At 46.7% G+C, this 7,953-nt stretch overlaps 1 pseudogene; it reads right to left on the bottom strand.

Moving 5' to 3' along the window:
- Window positions 1-421: 421 nt before the first annotated feature.
- Window positions 422-6,968, bottom strand: LOC146193540 (uncharacterized; annotated as a pseudogene).
- Window positions 6,969-7,953: the final 985 nt, after the last annotated feature.

Raw genomic sequence — 7,953 nt, 5'->3', positions numbered from 1 at the left:
GACAGGAGACAGCTATTCATTTTCTACAGCTCTTGACGACGAAGAGTTACGCACCGACCGTACTTTCTTATCTGGACAGGCATCATGTAGTGACCGCTGAAAAATATGGGCCGCACCAGGTAACCGATAATAATGCATAATACCCCTAAGAAACCTAAATCATGCCAAGCTGAGCGCTGGCGTAAAATGAAAATGAATAAATAGAGAGATTTAGCTGAGCGTTTTTACGGCCAGCGGAGAGGAGCGGACGAGCGGAGATGCCAGAGATGCCACTACGCATGCGCACGTCGCTGGGCTGGCTACCGTTTTTACGACGCGCAGCTTACGCCCCGCTGGGGAGCCCTCTCTAGCGGAGCGATCGGCAGCGCGCGAGCGTGCGTAAGAGCGCGCGGGCGTGTATGGGTAATCAAGATGGCAGCCGTCAACACAGCCACCGGCGCTGCTCCGTTGTCGACGGCGAGCCCAGCTCGGGCCCCTTCACAAGTTAAGAAAGCCCGGAGGTGTTTCACAGCTGAGGAAGACTGGTGTCTATTGCGTGAGGTGTCAACGACGAGGCCGTTTGGAGTTGGTTCAGTTCAGTCGTTCTGTCGTGTCCGACTCTTCGTGACCCTATGGACCATGTCAGACCATGTCGCGACCCTATGGACCATGTCAAGAAGTTCTCAGGGGTCAAGTGGATGCAGCTAGCACAGAACCGGGTTAAGTGGAGAAATATGGGAGAGGCCTTCGCCCTGCAGTGGGCATAATCAGGCTGATGATGATGATGATGATGGACCATGTCAAGCCACGCCTTCCGGTCCCTCACTATCTTCCTAACATCACATAACTTCATCTGCACTGCCTCGAGGATGCCATCTAACCATCGCGTTCGCTGCCTACCCCTTCTCCGGCAACCCTCAACCTTTCCCAACATCAAATCTTTCTCCAGCGACTCTTGTCTTCTCATCAGATGACCAAAGTAGCTGAGCTTTAACTTTAGAATTTGACCCTCCAATGAGCAGTCAGGGTTTATGGTCGACAATATCGACTGATTTGATCTTCTGGCAGTCCAAGGAACTCTTAAGAGTCTTCGCCAGCATCACAATTCAAACGCGTCAATTCTTCCGCGGTCAGCCTTTTTCACAGTCCAACTCTCACATCATACATCACAACTGGAAAGACCATAGCACGAGTTATACGGATCTTCGTTGGCAGATTACTGTCTCTGCTCTTTACTAGACGGTCAAGGCTAACCATTGCTCTCTTTCCCAGAAGCAGGCGTCTCCTAATTTCATGGCTGCAGTCTCCTTCCGAGGTAATCTTGGAGCCCAAGAAGAGAAAATCTGCCACAGCTTCCACTTCTTGTCCATTGATGCTCCAGGACTTGATAGGGCAAGACGCCATGATCTTTGTCTTTTAATGTTCAGTTTAAGCCCAAACTTCTCACTCTCTTCTTGCACGCGCATCAGAAGTCTCTTGAGTTCCACTTCACTTTCTGCTATTAAAGTCGTATCATCCGCATATCTAAGGTTGTTGATACGTTTCCCAGCAATCTTCACTCCAGCTGAAGACTCGTCCAGACCGGCCTTCCTGATGATGCACTATGCATATAGGTTAAATAGGCAGGTCGACAGTATGCAGCCTTGCCTCACTCCTTTCTCAATCGGAAACGAATCAGTAAGACCATGCCCAGTTCTGACTGTGGCCTCTTGTCCTTCATACAGATTCCTGAGGAGCCAGATGAGGTGAATTGCAACTCCCATCTCTTGGAGAGCTTGCCACAATCTGCTGTGATCTACGCAGTCAAACGCTTTCGCATAATCAATAAAGCAGAAGTAGATGGGTTTCTGGAACTCTCTTGCTTTTTTCATGATCCAGCGAAGGTTGGCAATTTGGTCTCTAGTTCCTCTGCCCTTGCGAAACCCAGCTTGCATGTCCGGAAGCCCCCGACCCACATACTGCTGCAGCCTACCTTGGAGGATTTTCAACATCACCTTCCTAGCATGCGAAATAAGCGCGATCGTGCGGTAGTTGGAACAACCTTTGGCACTGCCTTTCTTTGGAATGGGGATGTAAACTGACCTCCTCCAATCCTGTGGCCACTGCAGGGTTGTCCAAATCTTCTGACATAATATATGCAGAATGTTAGCAGCGTCATGGTTGAGGTTTTGAAGCAACTCAGCTGGAATGCCATCAATTCCGCTAGCTTTGTTCTTAGCAAGGCTGGCTAAGGCCCATTCAACTTCACTCTTCAGATTCCCGGCTCGAGATCAGTAATCATAACCGTCTTATGTTGGGTTTGCACATTCGGGTCCTTCTTGTACAGTTCTGCTGTGTATTCCTGCCACCTCGTCGTTATCTCTGAGGCTTCAGTGAGGTCCTTGCCTCGTTTGTCCTTTATCACGCCACGCTTAGAACAGAAGCTTCCTTTGGTATCTTTGATTGTCTTATACAGAGCTCTTGTGTTCCTTAAGTGGCTGTTGTCCTCAACTGCTTGGCACTTTATATTAAGGAAGGCATTCTTATCTCTCCTTGCTATTTTCTGAAAATCCGCATTGAGAACCTTGTATCTTTCTCTTCCCCCCATAACTTGTGCCATCCTCCTTTCCTCAGCTATTTTCAAAGCCTCTTCAGATAACCAGTTTGCTTTCTTGCATTTCTTTTGCTTTGGAACTACCTTAGTAGCAACTGCTTGTATTATATCACGAACATCAGTCCACATCTCTTCGGGCTCTCTGTCTTCTAGATCTAATTCTTGAAATCGATTCCTCACTTCCACAGCATATTCTAATGGAATTTGATCCAGATCATACCTGAAAGGCCTTTTAGTTTTCTCCGTTTTCCTCAATCGAAGCTTAATTTTGGCAACAAGAAGCTGATGATCGGTGCCACAATCGGCCCCAGGCCTTGTTTTTACTGCTTGTATAGCGCTTCTCCATCTCTGCCGGCAAAGAATATAATCGATCTGATTCCTGTACAGACCGTCCCGTGAAGTCCATGTGTACAGGCGCCTCTTGTGCTGTTGAAAATAAGTATTCGCTATGGTCAGGTTGTTTTCTTGACAAACCTCTACTAGCCTCTGCCCAGCTTCATTTGGCTCTCCAAGACCGAACTTGCCTATAATTCCGGATATTTCTTCTCTCCCGACCTTAGCATTCCAGTCTCCTATGAGAAAAACGACGTCTGATGATGGAATGCGGTCTAAAAGACATTGTAGGCCCGCATAAAATCTCTCAACGTCAGCTTCTTCAGCAGTAGTGGTCGGTGCATAGACTTGGATAATTGTTATCTTGAAAGGGTGACCTTGGATCCGAAGTGAAATCATTCGGTCGTTTTTGGGGTTGTACCCTAGCACTGCTTTGCCCATTCTTCTGTTTACTATGAGAGCGACCCCATTCCTTCTCTTGGATTGGTGCCCACAATAAAAGACATAATGGTCGCCGGAGTTAAATTCTCCCATTCCGATCCACTTGAGCTCGCTGATACCCAAGATATCAACGTTAAATCTGTCCATTTCCCTGATGACGACATCCAGTTTACCTTGCGTCATAGATCTTACATTCCATGTTGCTATGTGATATATCTCCTTTCAACATCGGACTGTCCGGTCGCTTCCCGACACATCCACAACTGAGCGTCCTTTTGGCTTTAGCCCAGCCGCTTCATTCGTCCTGGAGGTACTAGGAATCGCCCTTTGTTCATCCCCAGTAACATGTGGGACGCCTTACAACCTGGGGGATCATCTTCCGGCGCCATATCAGTAATGGTATTGTGACTGGCCATAGGGTTTTCTTGGCAGGAAATACTGGAGTGTGTTGCCATCACCTTCTCCAGCGAATCACATCTTGTTAAAACTCTCTGCCGTGACCTGTCTCTCTTGGGTGGCCCTACACAGCAGAGCTCACGACTTCATCGAGTTTCGCAAGCCCCTCCGCCACGACAAGGCAGTGATCCATGAAGGGAGTTGATCCATGAAGGAGTTGAAGTTGGAGATGTGATGGGCCGCGAACTTACCATGTGATGGGCCGCGAACTTACGCTGCGCGGAGCAAAGGACCGCGTGGATTTACTAATATACTGGTGATAGCAGGACGTCAAGGACCATAAAAGGTGAGTTTTACATTTCCAGAACTAAAACGTGTAATGCCAGTGCTTAAAATAGAATTGATGCGAAATGAGAGAACGATTATGCAGTCTTTAAACCTAGTCTATCACCGTCAGTGCTGCTGCGCGGCCGGCCTCGATGACTGATAAAAATAATATACAGTACTTCTCGATGATACAGCAGCCGGAAAAAAAAGCAGCACTTACGCGTTATAAAGCGTGAAACGCGAATGCGGGCTGCCGTTTACTGTGGTGTGGAAAGTCACATCTTGTTAAAACTCTCTGCCGTGACCTGTCTCTCTTGGGTGGCCCTACACAGCAGAGCTCACGACTTCATCGAGTTTCGCAAGCCCCTCCGCCACGACAAGGCAGTGATCCATGAAGGGAGTTGATCCATGAAGGAGTTGAAGTTGGAGATGTGATGGGCCGCGAACTTACCATGTGATGGGCCGCGAACTTACGCTGCGCGGAGCAAAGGACCGCGTGGATTTACTAATATACTGGTGATAGCAGGACGTCAAGGACCATAAAAGGTGAGTTTTACATTTCCAGAACTAAAACGTGTAATGCCAGTGCTTAAAATAGAATTGATGCGAAATGAGAGAACGATTATGCAGTCTTTAAACCTAGTCTATCACCGTCAGTGCTGCTGCGCGGCCGGCCTCGATGACTGATAAAAATAATATACAGTACTTCTCGATGATACAGCAGCCGGAAAAAAAAGCAGCACTTACGCGTTATAAAGCGTGAAACGCGAATGCGGGCTGCCGTTTACTGTGGTGTGGAAAGTGCCTTCGCTTACTTAAGAACAAACCAACTGTCGTTTGAACTGTTTTACCGGCAAGCCCATCGCCTAACATTAGGCGCTGCGCATCTGTTTGGGTTTCGGTCACCGCTCGGAAGAGACATTCGAAACCTCACAGCAACCACTGAATGGGGCGAGAGCTTTGTTTGCGCGCTCGTCGGGCCGCCGTGTCTGTTCCAAGATGGTTTTTCACACACGTTAGCGCCTTCACCGCAAGGACCATGTACGCGGCTTGTATACCCACAGATGTTTCAAGGCGCCTTGCTGATGCAGCCGAGGTCTATTTTCCCTTTTTTTTTAGTCTCTATTGAAAGGCGCTGCGCCCAGCTGCGCACTCGATCAGTTAAATTGTGTTCATTAAAAAAAAAGCTATTCCACTGGCTTCACGGGAATATTACCGATTCTAGTTTATCTGTCACATTACTCTAACATAACACTCATCACCAAACATGCGTTTCTTTGTCTTTTTCCTGCCTCATTGTGGGCTTGACATGCTTGGTGGATAAAACAAAAACAATCGTTATTGTCTCTAACACGGCCAAGAAACTTCTCTTTCCACCTGTACTTTGCACTCTGGCTTGTATAGGATCCTAAAAGCCCACCGAAAGAAATGACGTCTTCATTAATATTCTGCCAATTAGTACACAGGCTACATATCAAGAGGAACTCTGTTAGACATAACAAAAATGGCATACAAGCAGAAACACAAGGGTGATAAACTGTTTACTGTCCTCATAACAGTCTATTTTATTTTTGTACAACGTGTACATATTGTGGTACTCGTTCTGTATACAAAGTTCCGGTTATCCGCGAATGTCACATGTCAACTGACTGCGTCTGGTAGAAACATGTATTTGTGACTATTTTGCTCCAGTGGAGAAGCTCAACTGAATTTAAGGTTGATATAAAGCTGTTTGTCTTTTTTTGCAGGCACCCGAGGGTCACAGAGCATCGAGCTTCAGCTGATCACCATGCGAGAAAGAAACGACTATGCGCTACGCAGAAAAGCGCAAGAAATTGAAAAATAAAAGTTGAAAATGAAGCGCGGCGTCTCGCTCTAGACGAGGGCAGGTGAGACGTTATAACAGAGAACATGAGAAGCTGCTAGAGAACGTTGAGAGGATGTTCAAAGAACAGGCTCAAACATTTTTTATTTCTTCAGCGCAAACCGCGCATGACATGAATACCCAGAAAACTGTCCTGGTAAAATGTTGTACATCTTGTGAGTAAATAAAACACATTTCAGAAATATTTGTGAGTGGTAAAAGTACCGAGGAGTAAGGTAAGTTTCAAGATCTGGTGGATCAAGACCGAAGTAATGCGATACCTGGGCACCACACAAACATGTACGACAGTTCGCCAAAAGCGCACTAGCTTAATAGATATGCGGCACGTTCTGTCGGTACAGCTTCAAGACATGAAACCGCTTGTCGCCACTAAAGTAAAGTTTCTGATTCCTTGATGGTCGGCATATTGCCTTTGCTGTACCATCGGCGAAACCACAGTAGTTTGTCAGCGCGGCACCTTTGGCTGAACAGCCTCAAAATGTAAGATAAATTTTAGGTTAAGAAATTTTTTTTCACAACCTTGACATTGATTCTGCTGTAATTGCAACTTACCTGCGAGACTTCCTCCGGCGCTTCGAGACTGAGCCAAGAATGGCTATTTACATCGTCGAGCAAGTGAAAAATCGCTCGTCGATATGGCGCATAACTTCGTCACTGATTATATCGTTGAACTATGCCGCCCGAAAAGATCTTCAAGACTACATAGCCGGTTCGGATGTGCCAGCCGTCGAAGGGTAATGCAGAGGGCTTCATCTCCGGGAACCGCAACCCTTTGCGCAGTTACGACCTTATCGGTTATGCACATAGCCCGCTGAAGTCTGCATATATGCTCCTTCTCGAAACGAAAATACGTCCTAAAGATACCATCGTCTATCGTATCAATGTTCAAATGTCCGCGCACTGAAAGTGGCTCACGTCGTGTCCGCCAAATACCTCCAAGCACTGCCCATCTCCAACTTCGATCCAGGTCAGTTGCGGAAGCAGCAGCGGGTCCTGTAGTGTGCTCTTCGGCATAATTCAAACAACAGTAGCAGCCGCCAATTCGCGAATTCGCGAGAAAACAGCTGACTTTTGTTTCGGCTTGACTAGACTAGAAATGACGAACATATTCTGTTTAACAGACTGCTCTTTTGTACATCTAAAACACAAAATATACCAAATAATTAACTAAAAACACAGAATATATCTTTACTAGACAGTTTTGGCGCATAATTAGCAGGAATAATTGGTATTCTTTTCATTCTAACTCGAATTGTGGCCGAGAGTTGCAGCAGCAGAGCAAGCGACTCTACTCCGCTCGAGAAGATGGGCGATCCGCCCTGCTAAAACTCTTTTCTCGCGCGCCTCTCCGCTGATGTATCCGCTCGCCCGCTCCGCTCCGCTGACCGTAAAAACGCTCAGCTAAAACTCTCTAATGGAGCAATGTCCTTTTCCTCGTCCAGAATCCATGAGGATGTAATAAGCGCTAAATCAACATGTACAACATAGCTTACTCAACACTCCCCGGTCTTCATTCATGCTGACACAGTTGAAATCTCGCAAGGGTATAATTTTACAATCTGCGTAAAAATGGTCGACCAATGACATGAAATAGCCTTCTACAACTCTGCTTTACAGGGTCATAAGCGCAAGTAACACTTTAAATTGCGAGATCAGAGCATATAAGCCACAATAAAACAATGCGCTAATATCCATCGTCTTGTCCAGGAGCGGCATGCGCCCTCCACATAAGCCTATAGAATGGCTGACCAAAACTATTGTATTCTCGGAAAAAAAGCTCGAGAGCTACTTCCCTATCCTCGCCAGAGGACAGCGTGGCTTCCTGGGTGGTTGTCACTTTCACATTCCATTTCTTGAGGAGATAATGTAACTGATTTTGCTTTCAACCATTGCGTAAATTCTTACATTTATTGGTACTGACTTGACATCCTCCAACGCTAGCTTCTTTTCGGCGCCTGTCTAATTGAACGCCATCGCCAGAAATGGGGTGACCCTCCTG

The sequence above is a fragment of the Amblyomma maculatum genome, chromosome 4, assembly GCF_055883805.1.
Source record: "Amblyomma maculatum isolate TAMU_Amacu chromosome 4, ASM5588380v1, whole genome shotgun sequence".
In the NCBI taxonomy this organism is placed as follows: domain Eukaryota; kingdom Metazoa; phylum Arthropoda; class Arachnida; order Ixodida; family Ixodidae; genus Amblyomma; species Amblyomma maculatum.
Note: the sequence above shows the minus strand (reverse complement) of the source record. Positions and strands in the feature narration are given on the sequence as shown.